This window comes from Pogoniulus pusillus, chromosome 33, assembly GCF_015220805.1.
Source record: "Pogoniulus pusillus isolate bPogPus1 chromosome 33, bPogPus1.pri, whole genome shotgun sequence".
In the NCBI taxonomy this organism is placed as follows: Eukaryota; Metazoa; Chordata; class Aves; order Piciformes; family Lybiidae; genus Pogoniulus; species Pogoniulus pusillus.
The window spans coordinates 10425486-10442765 of NC_087296.1; the positions used below are offsets into that span (position 1 = coordinate 10425486).

At 41.0% G+C, this 17280-nt stretch overlaps 1 protein-coding gene across 4 annotated transcripts in view; it reads left to right on the plus strand.

The window, feature by feature from the left end:
• The window catches only part of NKAIN2 (sodium/potassium transporting ATPase interacting 2), a 621679-nt gene that overhangs the window by 218296 nt on the left and 386103 nt on the right, over positions 1-17280 (plus strand). Inside the window, exons 1-2 of one of the 4 annotated variants that reach the window (XR_010308142.1) lie at positions 3866-3946; positions 8005-8154. The exons of 2 other annotated variants lie outside the window; for them this stretch is intronic. The gene's annotated coding sequence lies outside the window, so the exon portion shown is untranslated. Of the gene's footprint in view, positions 1-3865; positions 3947-8004; positions 8155-17280 lie in introns of those variants that run through there. One more of the 4 variants, XR_010308141.1, reaches the window with a different exon arrangement.

Here is a 17280-nt window from a genome sequence, read left to right on the forward strand (position 1 = left end):
CTCAAAGCCCCTATCAAGCCTGACCTTCAACATCTCCAGGGTTGGTCCCTGGTCAACCTGTTCTGGTGTTCTACCAACTTCAGAGTAAAGAACTTCTTTCTAATATCCAATCTAAGTCTACCCTTCTCTAGTTTAAAATCACTGTCCCTTGTCCTGTTTTGTAAACAATTTCTCCCCAGCTTTCTTGTGCCTCCTCCCCTTCAGGTACTTGGAGACTGCTACAAGGCCACCACAGAGCCTTGGTTGTCTCTTGATTTCAATTTAATATGTCTCTTGAGTCCAGTAGAGGCAATAGCTTTATTTATATGTAACTCCTAGACTCATCTCACCTTAAAATTCAGGGAGAACAAGACTTCTTCCAGAAAATCCCCATTGATCTTGCATGGTGAAGAGGAACAGCATTTATAGTAAACCATCTTGTTGGGTGCTCCTCATCATGCTGTGTGGCTGTAGCAGGACTAGAATTGATCTTGCATGGTGAAGAGGAACAGCATTTATTGTAAACCAGTTTGTTGGGTGCTCCTCATTGTGCTGTGTGGCTGTAGCAGGACTAGAATAGGGGAACTGGCATCCTTTCCCTTTCTCCCAACTGTCACAGTCCTCCTACATCCTGGTGTGTTCACCAGAAATTTCTGCCACACACTCACCTGTCACTCAGCCTCTGCAGCAGATGTCCTGTGTATGATGGAGTTTGCTTGGCTTGCTAAGTCTTGTTTGAATCAGCAGTATCTGTTTTTCTCTCTTTCTAGAATAATTTTGACAGCTGTAGAATTCTATCAACTGCAAGAATACAGAATATAATCCAACCTGAATCAATGAAATCCCTGTGCACATAGAGAGGAAAAAAAATAGGCCTGTTTAAATACTAAAATCTCTGGTAAAATGATGTGAAGGGACATCTTGAAGCAAAAAAAAAAAAAAAAAAGTCAAATATGAGACAGTAAAATATTTTTCAATCTTTAATCCTATAACTTTATCTCTGTGTTTCAGTTGACACACAGCAGTGTATTGCTGTGTAGTGGTGTAACTGAAGAATCAAGTGATTTAACCAGAGAAGCAAGAACTGATCTTCCATTTCTTTATTTTTTTATGCTCTGAAGAAAAATAGGGAAATGAAGAAATCTGAGGGAATTTTAAAATCAAGACAGTTGCACATTTTGATAGATTTTTCTTTTTCACTCTCTCTCATGACATTTCTGTATTTCTTCTAATCTCAGAGTTGTATCTAGAAAAAAGAATCAAGTGCAACTACATATATAAGATAGGAAAATCATTGGAAGTGATTAGGAGTCTGTTCTCATTCAGATAGTTTGTAAGTTCTCCTTTTTTGCCAGGTTGTAAAGCTAAGCATCTTGGTTTCTTCCTTTCCCAGAGTTTGCAAGTGACTTTATCTTGAAATTCTGTATTGTTAGATAAGGAAATGAAGGTAAAAAGACATTTCATGATTCCTATAATAGAAGGGGTAAGAAATGACCCAAAGGTTGAGAAGTTGATTCAATGACTCAGAAAATCTTCCCTGTCTTTTTTTTTTTTTTTTTTTTGTCCTAGAAATTATCTCTGTCCCTAAAAATCATCAGTGTTAGTTTAAGATCATTAATTTTGTTCAACTTGGACCAAGCATGACTGGGAGCTGATGTGCTAGAGAGCAGTCCTGTGGAGAGGGACCTAGAAGTGCTGGTGGATAACATCAGTGGGACAGCAATGTATCGTTGTAGCCAAGAGGGCCATTGGGATCCTGGAGTGTATTAGGAAGAGTGTGTCCAGCAGATCAAGGGAGGTTCTCCTCCTCTTCTACTCTGCCCTGGTGAGACCCCATCTAGAGTACTGCGTTCAGTTTTGTGCTCCCCAGTTGAAGAGGGACAGGGATCCGCTGGAGAGGGTCCAGCGGAGGGCTACAAGGATGATTAGGGGACTGGAGCACTGCCCAATGGGAAGAGTTTGGGGGGCCTGGGGCTGCTTAGTCTGGAGAAGTGAAGACTGAGAGGGGATTTAATCAATATCTATAAATATCTGAGGGCTGGGGGTCAGGAGTGGGGGACAGGCTCTGCTCACTGCTCCCTGGGATAGGACAAGGATTTATGGATGGAAGCTGCAACACAGGAGGTTCCACCTCAACACAGGGAGGAACTTCTTTACTGTAAGGATCCCAGAGCTCTGAAACAGGCTGCCCAGAGAGGTTGTGGAGTCTCCTTCTCTGGAACCTTTCAAGGCCTGTCTGGATGTGTTTCTGTGTGACTTGAGGTAGATTGTATGGTCCTGCTCTGGCAAGGAGGTTGGGCTCAATGATCTCTTTGGGTCCCTTCCAACCCCTGACATCCTGTGGTCGAGTTATTTGGTGCTAATTTCCCATCTTTCACATCCGGTTGTTCTGGTTGTTCTTTTAGGAGTCACACAGGTATGTAAATTGTCAAGATACCAAATTTTGAACCATCAGCAGCATTAAAACTTACCTTGCTTATCTCTCACTAGGTTAGCTAAAGGCAGTACTCAAATCTCAAGTTTTTAAGTCCTGTGTGTTTAATGTGATAGCTCTATGATCAGTTTTCCCAACAGTTTCCTAGTGATGTTAGACCTGTAGGTCTAGGATCGTAATGATCACAATTTGTCACATTTTTACTAGGGTAGAGAATTTTTCCACTGTTTCACCTCAAGCTTGCAGGCTAGAAATGCTGTGAATAAAAAACCTGACATTCTGAGTGAGAAGGTTCACATGGTAAGGGTAAAGTTTTTCTTGCTGACAAACTATCTGAAGATGATTTCACTGTTTATCAGTTGGTGAGAGATTCCAAAGTCAATTTGTCTGTTCTGGAGTTGTGTTTTGCTGGCAATAATTCTGATGTGCTACAAAATATCAGTTTGCAGATCACTTAAGAGGTCTTCTCCTGTGAGCAGTGCCTGCAGCATTTGCTGTGTGCAGTCTGTTGTTAGCATGCTAAGTCATATGATAATTTTCTGTGATTTAAATTTATATCAGAGTAAAAAAAATGGACCCAGCATCTCTTCCCTGGAAAAATATGTGTCAATGCTTCACACTGGCTTGGATAGGAATAAAATTAGGTTGATTAACTACTAGTTATATCTATGAAAAGAATATAATGACAATAAACTGATATGGGAAAGGCTCTTCTGTGAGCTCTGCTGTTATCTCTAGTACTAGAGAGTGTTACTGTGCAGGTGCCTGGTATTAAATCAGGATGAATGTAACTCAGGGTTTCTACTTCGTCATCTGGTTTTGTTGGCTTTATTAATGTATTGGTTTACTTTTAGAGGGCCCATTATGGCTTAGGACTATGGAAAATGAAATTACATTCTGTGCTCACAAAGTCTGACTCTAAGGCAGAAAACTGCCCCATAAGAGATGAAGGAAGAGGCAAAGCTAATGAGTGCCAGGTGCAATATGTTAACAATCCAACTGGTGTCACATTTTTCTTCAGAGCAAAGAAAACTTCTGTGAAAGTACACACACTTCATAGAGTTAGATGCTGGTTGGACTTGATGATCTTCAAGGTCTTTTCCAACTGAAAATGATCCTGTGATTCTATGAAGGAGAATGATAAGGTTGTTCTGCACCTGTTTAAAAGGAAAACTTCCAAAACCTGAAGAGCAAAAGAGCAGAGAAAAGAAACTTCATTTTAAACCTGGTGAAAAACAGGTGGAGGCTTGGGTCGCAAACTAATTAGTGGCAATAGTCTTCACAGCTGATGATATTTGAGGCTGATGCTTGAAGCTAATCAGTGACAGAAGTCAATTTTCACAGCTGATGATGTTTGAGGCTGATTTTTTGAGTCAAGGGGAGGCAACAAAGGGGATGCAGTGAAATAGGTGCCTCAGAGCAACTCAGTGGCAAGAAGGCTCCTTGCAAAGGCGGTGGGCAGAAGGACAGCAGAGCACAGGAGCTGGTGCTCCCAGGCCCAAGCACAGGATGATACTGCCACTTGGGCTGCAGGTAACAGAGAACTTGATTTTTTTTTTGTGAGCGTGTACAGGTTTAAAGGGAAAAAAAAATGCATGGGGTGTTAGTGAGAAGCTGCAAGGTCAAAGCTAAGCACTGCTTAGGTATTTGCAGGATAGTCTATGAATTCATAGCTGAAGTAATGACTTTATTGAACAAAATGATGTATTAATGAAATTTCTAGATTAAAAAAGCTGCCATATTTAGGAGAGCTCAAGTATTTGAAGACTGGAAGAACTGGTTAGTGAGGAAATATGTGAATGCAACTGTAGTCACACAAGATTGCTTACAATATGCTGGGCTAATAAGGGAGGAAAAAAAAGCCCTCAGTCAACAAAAATTAAATGGCTTTAGGTCAAAATATGTGGCAGAAACGTAGGAAAGTTTCAAAGGTCTAATTTGAGAGTGTGTTTCAGATTGGCAGTGTTGAGTTATAAGAAGTTTGGTGCAGTATTGTTAGTATTACAGGAATAAATGTCCTTTGGGAGATTTGAAGTTAGCTGATTAAAGACTAAATGCTGTTAATTATAATAGGTTTTACCTCTTTTTGCACCACATAATCAATCTACTAACAAAAGAGTCTTTTATATTGTATGTTGGCATATCACTGTATTAGACCTGTGGCTTAAAAATAACTCTGCATGTGTTTCTAAAATGTTAATGTAGAGGATTACACAAAGAAGAAGTAAAATCTGTACAGTGTTCTTATTTTTATAAGTGAAAATGTGAATCATGATGTAGACTGGTTAGTGAAATTAAGTGAACTAAGCAATTCTAGAGCATAAAAGTTAGGAAGGCTTAGAATTTCCTGAAGTGTGAATGCAAAAGATACTTGAGCTAAGGGGAAAAATTTCAGGAGGAAGAGTTCAAGTTCACAAAGATATAAAGGAATAGTTTTTTTTATTTAAAGGAATTTAGTGTAAGCAGGTAACTTCTTTTTAACTCATGTGAAAGCTTCATATTAGAATTCAGCACAGGCTAGAATTGTGAATTTTGCCAAATATTCAGTGAAGCTGCATCATACAAGTAATCAAAACAAGAGGACTTTAGCCATGTAAAATTGAGAATGGAAAGGGGGGGGGGAGGCTCTTTATCCTGGGAACAGGAAGATGTTAAAAATGGTTTATTTGTCCCCAATTCTAAGTGAATATCTTGTCAAAACTTTCAGTAAAAGCAATGGTAGGAAAGATGGAGAAGATTATGAAAGTGAAGACATGGAAATGGGATTTACTGCTTCAAAGGAGGAAAAAAGCTTTTAAAAGTCCATGTGATACAGATGGGATATTTTTCATTGCAGAGTGTTGAAAACATCACATTTGAAACCACAGGTCTTATTGGGTCAAACTGTTTGTCACTCATTGTGATTTGCCATTGGAATGGGCTGCCCAGGGAGGTGGTGGAGTTGCTGTCCTTGGAGGTGTTGAAGCAAAGCCTGGATGAGGTACTTAGTGCCGTGGTCTAGTTGATAGGGCAGGGCTGGGTGCTAGGCTGGACTGGCCGAGCTTGGAGGTCTCTTCCAACTTGGATGATTCTCTGATTCTAGTCAATCTTTCTCAGCTGATACCATAATAAAACCTGTTCTGGTGGGAGATGTCCCTGCCTATGGCAGGAAGTTGGAACTAGATGGTCTTTGAGGTCACTTCCAACCTAAAACATTCTGTGATTCTACTCAGAGAGCAATGGTGAAGCCTGCACTTAGAGAAATCAAATGACTTAAGGTATTGGCTTCATCTAACCCTAACAGCAGGCAAAGTTTTAGATCAAATTTCAGCTGAAGTTAAAGTGAAATGTGTGAACACAAGAAGAAATGTGAACACAAGAAGAAATGGGAACACAACATGTCTCTGACTGCAGTTTTCCTTTGATAAAAGATTATCAAGGCAAATGACATGCAGTAAAGCTCATCTATTTGGACTCTACTTAAATATTTGATTTGGTGCCAGAGAGTAAATTAAAAATAGGATTACTGCAAGAATTTTTATGTGTTTGCAAGGAAATGACTGAAGGTGGAGAACACCATTTGTGATATTGAAACAAATAAGGTATGCTGCAGGCAAAGTGGGTTATTGCAAGAGGGTATTATTGTTGGAGGGTAGGAGAGCCCTGCAGAGGGACCTGGACAGGCCAGATGGGTGGGCAGAGGTCAGTGGGATGAGATTTAACAAAGCCAGTTGTAGGTTCTACACTTTGGCCACACCAACCCAACCCCAAGCAGTGCTACAGGCTGGGGACAGAGTGGTTGAGAACAGCCAGGCAGAGAGGGACCTGCGGGTGCTGGTAAAGAGTAGATGAACATGAGCCAGCAGTGTGTCCAGGTGGCCAAGAGAGCCAATGGCATCCTGGCCTGGATCAGGAGCAGTGTGGCCAGCAGGAGGAGAGAGATCTTGAGGTACTGGAAGGTGTCCAGAGAAGGGTGATGAAGCTGGTGAAGGGCCTGGAACACAAACTCTGTGAGGAGAGATTGAGGGAGCTGGGGATGTGCAGCCTACAGCAGAGGAGGCTCAGGGCAGACCTCATTGCTGTCTACAACTACCTAAAGGGAGGCTGTAGCCAGGTAGGGTTGGTCTCTTCTGCCAGGCAAGCAGCAACAGAACAAGGGGACACAGTCTCAAGTTGTGCTGGGGGAGGTATAGACTGGATCATAAGGGGAAGCTCTTCACAGAGAGAGTGATTGGCATTGGAATGAGCTGTCCAGGGAGGTGGTGGAGTCATCATCCCTGGAGGTGTTCAAGAGAAGATTGGATGAAGCACTTAGTGTCGTGGTCTGGTTGATTGGTTAGGGCTGGGTGCTAGGTTGGACTGGATGATCTTGGAGGTCTCTTCTAACTTGGTTGATTCTATGATTTTAAGAGATTTGTAGTGTTGGTTTGTTAAGGGTTCTCATTTAATGTTCTCCTTTAAAGGTGTTAGTCCATTAGGTAGGAAGATGTAATTATATGCTGCATGTTTAGAAGGAAATATTTTTTTTTTCAGTTCAAAGAAAAACTGTTGTAAGCAAAGGAAACAAACAAAATAAACTGCAAACTTAAATAATAATGGAAACATGGAATTAAATTCCTTAACACAGTGAATAGTCAGAGATTTAGGGACTGTTACAAATAAAGTGAGAAATATTCAGTAGGTGAAGAGGAAAAAGAGTTGGGTGTATTAGATGACTGAATCATCGAAGTCATTCAGATGTGAAGAAAGCAAACTCTGGAGGGGTTGGTTCTGAAAGTGGAAAAAATGCTAATGCTGTTGTGTAAGGAGGGTTTCAGGCCTTCTCTGAAAAGCTTTGCGAAATTGAGGTTACTGAATCTAAGGAAAAGTGAATTCACAATGTAAATGGAAGCATCCTAAAAGAATCAAGCAGGGGAGAACCATAACAGAGTAGAAGATAGGAAGAAGATGTAAAGTGGAATGAGAATGAGAGCAGGTATGATTGTTCTCTACCAATTCAAGAAGAAGAAAAGGTCAAATTTTGAATGCAGTTATACTAAGAGAATGTGAACTACTAGTTAATTATTTTAAGATGGAAATTAAAAGATTTCTAATATGACAAGTTCATTTTTAAAACTTTTAATTGAAAATAGTACAATAAAACTGCTTTTCAGATAATACATGTTTATTCACAAAATATTGAGTAGCACCATATTAAGCTAATTGACCCATAAATTACTGTTCAAGCTAGTGATTCTTTTATCGACTCATAGAATCAACCAGGTTGGAAGAGACCTTCAAGCTCATCCAGTCCAACCTAGCACCCAGCACTATCCAGTCAACTAGACCATGGCATTAAGTGTCTTATCCAGTCAATTATTTCAGTTGGAACAAATCTCTGAGATCATCAAGTCCAACTGTCAACCCAACACTATAATTGCCATTAAACCATATCCCAGAGTGCCATGGCCACACATTTTTTTTTAAGACCTCCAGGGGATGGTGACTCCACTGCCTTCCTGGGCAGCCTATTCCAAAGCCTGACCATTCCTTCAGTGAAGAATGTTTTTCTAATGTCCAGCCTAAACCTCCCCTGGCACAACTTGTGTTTTTTTCCTATCACTTATTACTAGGGAAAAAAGACAAGCCCCCACCTTGCTCCAACCTCTTTTCAGGGAGTTGAAGAGATCAAGAAGGTCTCCCTGCAGCTTCCTCTTCTCTAGTCTAAAACTCTCCAGTTCCTTCAGCCTTTTCATAACCATGAAAAGGCAAACATGATACAGGTATCTGAAACATATTTCATTTCTCCTTTATCTTATTGTTTTTAATGTGGTGCACAGTGATAGCATTACTGTAAGAGTGCTGAAATCTAGTATCAAAAAGGACAAAATTCCTCTTTTCCTTTTGGCTCTGAAGTAGCTCTTTATGAGGAGCAATGGCAGTTTCATCTCTAGGGACTTCTAAAACCAGATTCAACATTCTAGTGAGGGAAATACTGTGGAGAAGAAAGTGATAGTGAAAGGAAGAAGTTTAATAAGCAGTTTCCCCTCTCCTTGTTTCCTGGGGTGCCAGCCTTTCTGCTGCTTTTTGCTCTGCTGTGGCATCTCCAGGCCTGGGCACCACATGTCTGCTGTAGAGTCGTTAGTGCAAATATTCAGCAGCTATTCTCAGATTTGTGTCATTTTCTGTTTCCCTTTTTCCTTCCCCCCTCTTTTAATTACAACAGCCACTCGCCCATAAATTGTGCATACCCTTTGATTGTTAATGGGAGATTTAATTTTCTGGTTGAATATTCTGTTGAATATTCATCCTGCCTGAAGATTTGAGTCAAAGAAAATAGCAGTTTCTGGAAACTTAATAGCATATAACCAGCAACTATTGAGAGAACTGTACAACTGTGGAAGGCTTTTCATTCTGTTCTTTGCTGTAAAACCAGAAAGTGGGCAAACTTTTCCAAGAAAAGTGAGTGCATGTGATTTTCTGTGAGAAACTTGGCTTACAAATAGAAGCAAAGCATCATCTAAGACTTTGCTGAATATAATCAGGATTGCTCTGGGAGTAGAGCAGCAAAATCCCTGGACTGTCACATCAGAGATCTGCTTTTACTCTCGCAAAGATAACAATGTTTAAATGACTAAATATCCCATGACTGTCGACCTCTGGAGGCTTTGTCTTTCAGATGAAGTGTCACAAGTTAAAACCTGCATGTAGACTGTTCAACGTTCATGGAGCCTTCTAGACTTCATGGTGTTCCGTCAGAGGAGTCAGTCTATACAACGTTTTAGCTTTTGGTAGTAGTCATACTGTGGGGAGCAATTCTGCACTGGAATGCAAAAGGAAGTAAATTATCACCTAACCATATAATTTTTTTTAATCATTAACTTCTTTTCCCTGAGTTCTTAGAAAACCTTAATCCCATTGGCTCAAGATTTTTTTCAATGCATCTTTTTTTACACTTGAATAGATTAACCAACTAAACAATCTGTGCTAGGATGATTGAATTCTCACCCTTAAGAAAGGAACTAAATTCATTGTGAGCTTTTGTTAAAATTTTCTTTTTTCCCTTACCAGTGCTGAAACACTGAATTTGCCCAGTTTAGTCACAGTATCATCAGGGTTGGAAGAGACCTCATAGATCATCAAGACCAACCAAGTTACTAAACATTGCGACCAAGAAGGCAAATGAATTTCTGGGGTGCATTAAAAAGAACATGGCCACCAGGTCAAGTGAGGTTCTCCTCTCCTTTTACTTTGACCTAGTGGGGCTACATCTGGAGTATTGTGTCCACTTCTGAGGTCCCCAGTTCAAGAGAGAGATGGGGAACTGCTGGAGAGTCTAAGGGAAGACCATGAAGATGCTGAGGGGACTGAAGCATCTCTCTTAGGAGGAGAGACTGTTTAGCCTGGAGAAGAGGAGCTTGAGAGGGGATCTGACCAACATTTGAAGAGCAGAGGTTATGAGGATGGGGCTGGTCTCTTACAGTGGTGCCCAGTGACAGTGCAAGGGGCAGCAGATACAGACTAGAAAACAGGAGGTGTCACTTACAGAAAGATTTCTTTCTTCTGAGGGTGTTGGAGCACTGGACCAGGCTGGCCAGAGAAGCAGTGGACTCTCCTCTGGAGACTTTAAAAATTTACTTGGATGTGTTCTTTTGTGCCCTGATTCAGATGCCCCTGATTTAGCAGGGGGGCAAGGCTACATGATCTCCAGAGGTCCCTTCCCACCCCCACTGTTCTGTGATGCTATGACCTAAAACAAAACCAGAACTTCTCTTGCTTCTGCTGTACCTGTTCCAGAGAAAGTATCTCTCCTTATCTTGAAAGGAGTGTTAGTTTTAAGAGATTATTCTGGCCTTGTGTTTAAATTCTCTGCTTTTCTTTAGAAATGTGTAGTATCAAAATGCTAATTTGTATGTTCTTTATAAAGCACTGAGGAGTTCATTGAGGTCAACAGGAAATAGTAGAGTTGTTAATATTTATTGGTCCCCTTTTCAGTAAGACCAGGTTGCTAGGCAAAGTATTGTTAGGTGCAGAACAAATTTAACAATAACATATTATTACACGTGTAAATGGCCTAGAAATACTCCATTTAATAAGTACATCTCGTTAGTTGACACACAATTATGTTAATGCAATAGAATTGGAGAGTAATTTAAATGTAATTATCATTTTAGGGCTTAAAAGATAAATCGTACAGAACATGGAACATGTTCTCAGAGTATGTATGAAATACCTTTTTCCTTCTGAAATCTCTTCCTCCCCACCCCCCCCAAATAGAATAGGAGTAATTGGTAAATCAAAATACAATCATACTGCTCAGTGCTTCAGTTCCACATTTGGACTTGCACAATTAAGATAATCAGAAAATAGATCCATTACAGGGGTTCAGAGTAATCATGTGTGTGCCATGGCTTCAGGTTTTCTGTTTTACTAATGTAGCCTTATAAATAATAAATCATTCAGCTACATTTGTAACTCTACATGGCATTTCTTATCAAGCTTACTTCAGCATCTGTCTTGTCTGTCTGTGTTCATGCCTCTTGTTTTTACATGGGTAAGATTAATTTGCTGCTGTCAATATAAACACAAATAGTGTAAAAAATATAATACTAATTGTGGGCTGTTGTGATTTCATTAGATTCTTGCTACTTAAGCTTGGTGTTTAGAAACTGAGTTTTATATATATTTCACTATTATGTTTTAGATTTTTATATTTCTTGTCCTGTTTGGTATTTGAAATTCCTTTCATAGAATCAGCCAGGTTGGAAGAGACCTCCAAGATCAGCCAGTCCAACCTAGCACCCATCCCTGTCCAGTCAACCAGACCATGGCACTAAGTGCCCCATCCAGTCTTTTCCTGAACACCTCCAGAGACAGTGACTCCACCACCTCCCTGGGCAGCCCATTCCAATGCTGATCACTCTCTCTGCCAACAGCTTCCTCCTGACATCCAGCCTAGGCCTCCCCTGGCATAGCTTGAGATAACTTGTTCTGCTGCTGGTTGTCTGGCAGAAGAGCCCAACCCTAGCTGGCTACAGCCTCCCTTCAGGTAGTTGTAGACCGCAATGAGGTCACTCCTGAGCATCTTCTTCTCCAGGCTGCACACCCCCAGCTCCCTCAGCCTCTCCTCACAGGGCTGTGCTCCAGGCCCCTCACCAATTTTGTCACCCTTCCCTAGACAAGTCCCAGTGTCCCTACATGCATTTTTATCACACATACTTTGACTAAGTTTAAGGTGCTGAAGTGCTTGTTGATGATGATGTTGTTGTTTTTGATAAACAACTGCCTAAATTATAACCTTAGCACTCTATGATTATTAGTTTTTATCACAGAAATAGATAGTTAATTGCAGTCAATCTTCAAGGATCACTTTCATTCACTTTGATCTTTTTGCTAGCTGTTCACTAGTGAATAGTTTCACTAATTGCTGAATGTATACATTTTTTTACCCCATGTTTGTTTTCCTTGAGGAATCGATTTCTTTTCCAAATTATTCTTGTTATTGGGAATACATTCTTTAATATTCTGCTTAATTTTTCCCTTTCATACCCACAGGCCATTGCTCCTCCTTCCTGTGTTCATACATCTTTTTTTTTATTAGCTTGAGCATACTTATGGACTAAAATCATGATTTTTTTTAATGGGTTGTGTATTTAACTCCTTGCCTCATTTTTCTTATTCTCCTCACCCAAAAGCATTTTTTTTCTGCCTCTACTTTGTATTTTCCCATTTTTCTATATCCTCCTGACACTGGAGAACCAGGGCAAATGTTTATGACAAAAAGATTGAACAAGACAAAACCCACACAGAGTTCTAGTTATGAAGCTACACCCTCTGTCAGAAAGGACTTAAAAGTTTATTCTTTTTATGTCTTTCTATGATGATGCACCTGCTCTGCATTCCTCTGCATGCCTGGAATGGGCATACATTCTCCTCTCATTTGCTGTTTCTTGCCCTCACTTACCCCATTTCCTGGATTAGTGACCAATAACCATTAGGCTGGGGTACAATGAGATGAGAGCTGCCACCAAATCCACAGTGACTTTATCCTTTCTCCATGTGTTTTACTATACGTGGCTGAACTGCTGTAGTTTGGGCAGAACTTTTGTGGTTTTAGACTCTGAACCAGTAGGACCAGGCTCTTCATGGGTTTTAGGCACCTACTTTGCAAGTCTGAAGTGGATAGGAGGTGCAGATTTGCTCACCTCTGCAATGAGTTTTGTGGCATCAGTCTTTGTCATGTCATGTCTTCTGTTCAGGAAGGTGCAGGCACTTTTGCTATCTGTGTCTTGTGCTTTTACACTTAGGACAAAGTCTAATCTAGTCTTTTGGATGCCTAATGTCAATTTTCTCCACACATTGCATCTTTAGGTGTGTGTCTCTGGTGTCAGTGCAGTCAAAAGCTGACTGGCATCTCTAGCTGCCAGAGTGACTGTTTAAATTCCTCATAAAGCAGGTGGCAACAGACAAAGGCCTCAGAAGACCTGTGGTATTGGTATGGATGTTTTGGCCTGTCCAACGTTGAGTCTTTCCTCTAGTTTCATCATACATAGAATCACATTATGCTTGGGGTTGGAAGGGACCTCTTTAAAGTCATCTTGTCCAACCCTCCTGCAGTCAGCAGCGATGTTCCCAGCTAGATCAGGTTACTCAGGGCCCTGTCCAGCTTGGTCTTCAATGTCTGCAAGGACGGGGCCTCCACCATCTCCCTGAGCAACCTGTTGCAGTGTTCCACCATGCTCATGGTAAAGAACTTCTTCCTAATGTCCAGTCTAAATGTATCCTTCTCCAGTTTGACATAGTCAGCTGCAGACTGTAGCACAGGCTGCTGAAGCTAATTGTCTCTTATGCAGGATATTGATGAACCCAGTGAGAAACATTAGCCACCTCCTGGCTACCCTCCTTACATTGTCACCTTTCCATTGACACAGCATCTTAGGCAGTTCTTCTGTTCAGGTTTGCACCAAATGACCACATTCCACACAGCGCATTTGGAGAACACCAAAAGCTATCTGAGGCTTAGAATGTTGGCTGGGTTTTGGATCAGTGCATTTTGGATCACTAAGCTGTTAAACAAGTCATAAGCTCCAAATGAAAGGGTTTTTTTTTAATGGGATTTGAACAAAATTCATGTCTGTCTGCCTGATTTGGGCTCATAATGAGGCCTTTGGTAAGAGATGTCATCTCCTCTCTCTTCTGAGGCAATTTTGAGCATGCACAGCTGAGTAAACATGATAAGAGAACCTGGTTACTTTAACTACCTTCAGAATTCATGTGCTGGAAAGCAGATTTCTTGGAACTCTGCTAGGGAACCACATTTGCTTTTAGGCAAAAAAAAAAAAAAAATCTAGCCAAGGCAGCAAAGTGGCTTTCTAAGCATTTCTCCTGGAAACTCCCCAGACATCTCTGAATCCATGGATTTTCTTTTCCTCTACTACAAAGTAATGCAAAGAAAAGAGCAGTGCAAAGGTCCATCCAGTCATTTTGAGACAGCTACTTTGGCTCCTGCAGTTTCCAGACAACTAACCTGGTGAAAAGCCTCCAACTTAATTGTTTTCAAAACCTTGAAATGCTAAGCAATGTCTCCTTAATTCAGGAAAAAATAATGAGAATAATGTGAAGCTGAACTGTAACAAATGCTTCAAAAACCTTGAAACTTTGGGCAAAGTCCTCAGGCTGCTGTTAAGGCTGCCCTGCTCTCTTTATTTTTTTTGTTTAGCAAGTAAATTGCAACAAATCTTGTTTGGCAAATGGAGATTTTTGTCTTGTGTGTGACATTCTCGTGCACTTTTTTAAACAGCAGGGATCTCTGGCTGTCAGAATGGTCCATAGGCATAAGTGGTTTTCACTAAGGGCACTGGCATTATTCCAGCCATCTGTTCTGGTATGCTTTTTGCTCTTTTGATTATGTATGGCTGAATATTTGGAAAGTGCCCATAGCTGAATATTGGCCAGTTGAACACAAGCTACCATTCTCCTTAAGAAAGCTTCATCTGATTTGGGTTTCACACTGGAGTAGATGTAAAAGTGAAGTTTAGCAATGAACTTCTACAGAATGAGAATTGTTTGGAATGTGTTGTTATATGGAGGAGGTAAGAAGAGGGAAACTGCAAGACAAGCAATCAAAAGCCGATTTAATAATCCCAGTGGTTTAGTGCAAGATCATTCGAATGACAAAGCATCTTCTAAGAGGTATAAATTAACATTGTATGTGAAACTTTGGATTCTGAGGAGCAAACCTTGTCTTAATTTGCTAAGTATAGCTTTCTGAAGCATAAAGCTGTCTCCATAAAGTGCCCTTGAAGAGTCACTCTGCAAAATTTACCATCTTAACAATACAATGTACAGGAAGAAAAATTAGAAAGAAAGAACTTGACAGAAGCTAAGGCTAATGGAGGAAAATTAGTTTGGCACAAGGCTAGTTTATATAGAGTGGCAAGGGGAGAAGGAACACAATTGGAGTGATACAGCTTGGCAAGTGCCTCTCTCTCTAGGTCTCTGAACAAGAGGTATTTGCCTCTAGAAGACAGAATTAAAAACCCTGCTGACATTCTTTCATATTTCCTCAAGTGTTATCATCCTCCCTCGCACAACAGTTACAGTCTCACAAGCAGAAGAAAACTTGCATGTAAAAGTGCATTCAATTCTTTGATGGAACTTCTATAAGTAGTTTGTATTTATACAGAGTTAGAATCATAGAATTACAGAATCAGCCAGGTGGAAGAGACCTCCAAGCTCATCCAGTCCAACCTAGTACCCAGCTCTTGAACACCTCTAGAGATGGTGACTCCACCACCTCCCTGGGCAGCCCATCCCAATGCCAATCACTCTCTCTGCCAACAACTTCCTCCTAACATCCAGCATAGACCTGCCCTGCACAACTGAAGCCACTGTCCCCATGTTCTGTTGCTGCTTGCCTGGTAGAAGAGACCAACCCCCACCAGCGTCCCTTCAGGTAGTTGTAGCCAGCAATGAGGTCTGCCCTAAGCCTCCTCTGCTGCAGGCTGCACACCCCCAGTTCTCTCAGCCTCTCCTCTCAGGGCTGTGTTCCAGGCCCCTCACCAGCTTTGTTGCCCTTCTCTGGACACATTCCAGTATCTTGACATCTCTCTTGAGGAGCTCAGAACTGGATACAATACTCGAGGTGTGGCCTGACCAGTGCTGAGTACAGGGGCAGAAGAACCTCCCTTGTCCTGCTGGCCACGCTGTTGCTGATACAGGCCAGGATGCCATTGGCCACCTGGGCACACTGCTGGCTCATGTTCATCTACTATCTACCGGTACCCCCAGGTCCCTTTTTTCCTGGCTGCTCTCCAGCCATTCTGTCCCTAGCCTGTAGCACTACTTGGGGTGGTTGTGGCCACAGTACAGTAATGAAGTAATGGATTGAATTTGGTCAATGGTCCCTAAAAGTCACATTTACTTCATACATGCTTTTTATTTATTTCTTAATTACTTCTTTTTCCTAACACAGTGTTTTCACTAAAATAATACTGCAAATTTTGCAGGCCAAGAGAAAAGACACCAAATTAGTGGCACTGAGGGTGAGTCTGCAGAACAGCTAGGGAATTTTATAGTCATGGGCTTTTCTATTGTGTCCTTGATGGCCAGAGTATACACACCCCCCTTAGTGTATCTGTGACTCTACACTGTCTCAGCGTAATCCCCTTTTCCTCAAGTCATTGCTGAGAGCCCTGGGGGAAGCAACATAAGAGAGTGGATAGGAAGATTAAGGGTTATTGTTAGTATCTGGACATACTGCTGGACAATTGGAAGGTCATAAGATACAGGGCAAGGAGCAAGGCTATTGTGGCAGTAGTGGTTTAAGGTTAGTGATTTAGATGACCTGCCCATCACTACAGTTGGTCAGATTTAATGTCTGCATATCAATCTTTTTGCTCCAGGTCGGAGAAGTCATATTGAAAAGCTGAGATTTCATCAGGGCAGCAGTTTGTCACAGAAAACCCTTGGATGTGAGTGTCAGTGCAGCAGTGGGCTCAAGGACATAGCAATTCATCTTTTGTGCGTTCCAGGACAGGGATGTTTTGGTTACCCTTTTTCAAACCTACACAACAAACCAAAGTTGGTTTTAAGGATTAGGAGACTGTTTCTGAAATACTTGGCTGAGAGCTCACCAAAGGTTCATTGATACTGAGTTACAAAAACACAATGACCCTCATTTCAGTTGAGATTATTAAAAATGTACATTTTTCACTTTATGCAAAATGTATATGAGAGAGGGGGAAAAAAATAGAAACCTTCCCATTTTCTCCTGAGTCCTCTATCTGTCAATCACAGGAAGAACTCAGAATTGAAAATGGGTTTCATCATGTTTCATTCCAAACCATTAATCCTTTTCTTTGCTGTGAAGTATTTTCTTCACCAGTGAAGAGGAAGGGGGAAGAAAAAAGTAGAAATATTTGTTCTCTTCAGAAGAAGAGTAAGAGAACAGGCTTTCTTCTGTTCCCTTTTCAGATGTTAATTTTGTTGCACCATATTCAGGAACAGGCAGAAACCCCAATTTGTGTCTAATCCTGACACCCCAGGAATCCCAGAATCATGCTGCCAATCTCTGCCTTCGTGCCCTCCTTGCTATGCTGAAGTCTTTCATACTGGGGGTATTACTTTGTTTATGCATAGCACACTCCATGGGAATGGGCTGAAGACCTGCAAAGAGAAAGTTGAGGACCTTACATCCCCAGTATGAGAATTACAATTATCCTCATTCTTGTGGTTCTGCAAGTTGTTAGAGTGATCTGTCTCCAGAGAAATGAAATATAAAACCTATTCATAAAGTCATTTTTCTAAGGGAGCTATTTCAGATCCAGAGGCTTCAATCTGCAAAGGAAAGCGCCACAAAATGATCTAATTGTTATGCCGCAGCTTTCAGTTTTATCTCAGCTCTGCCA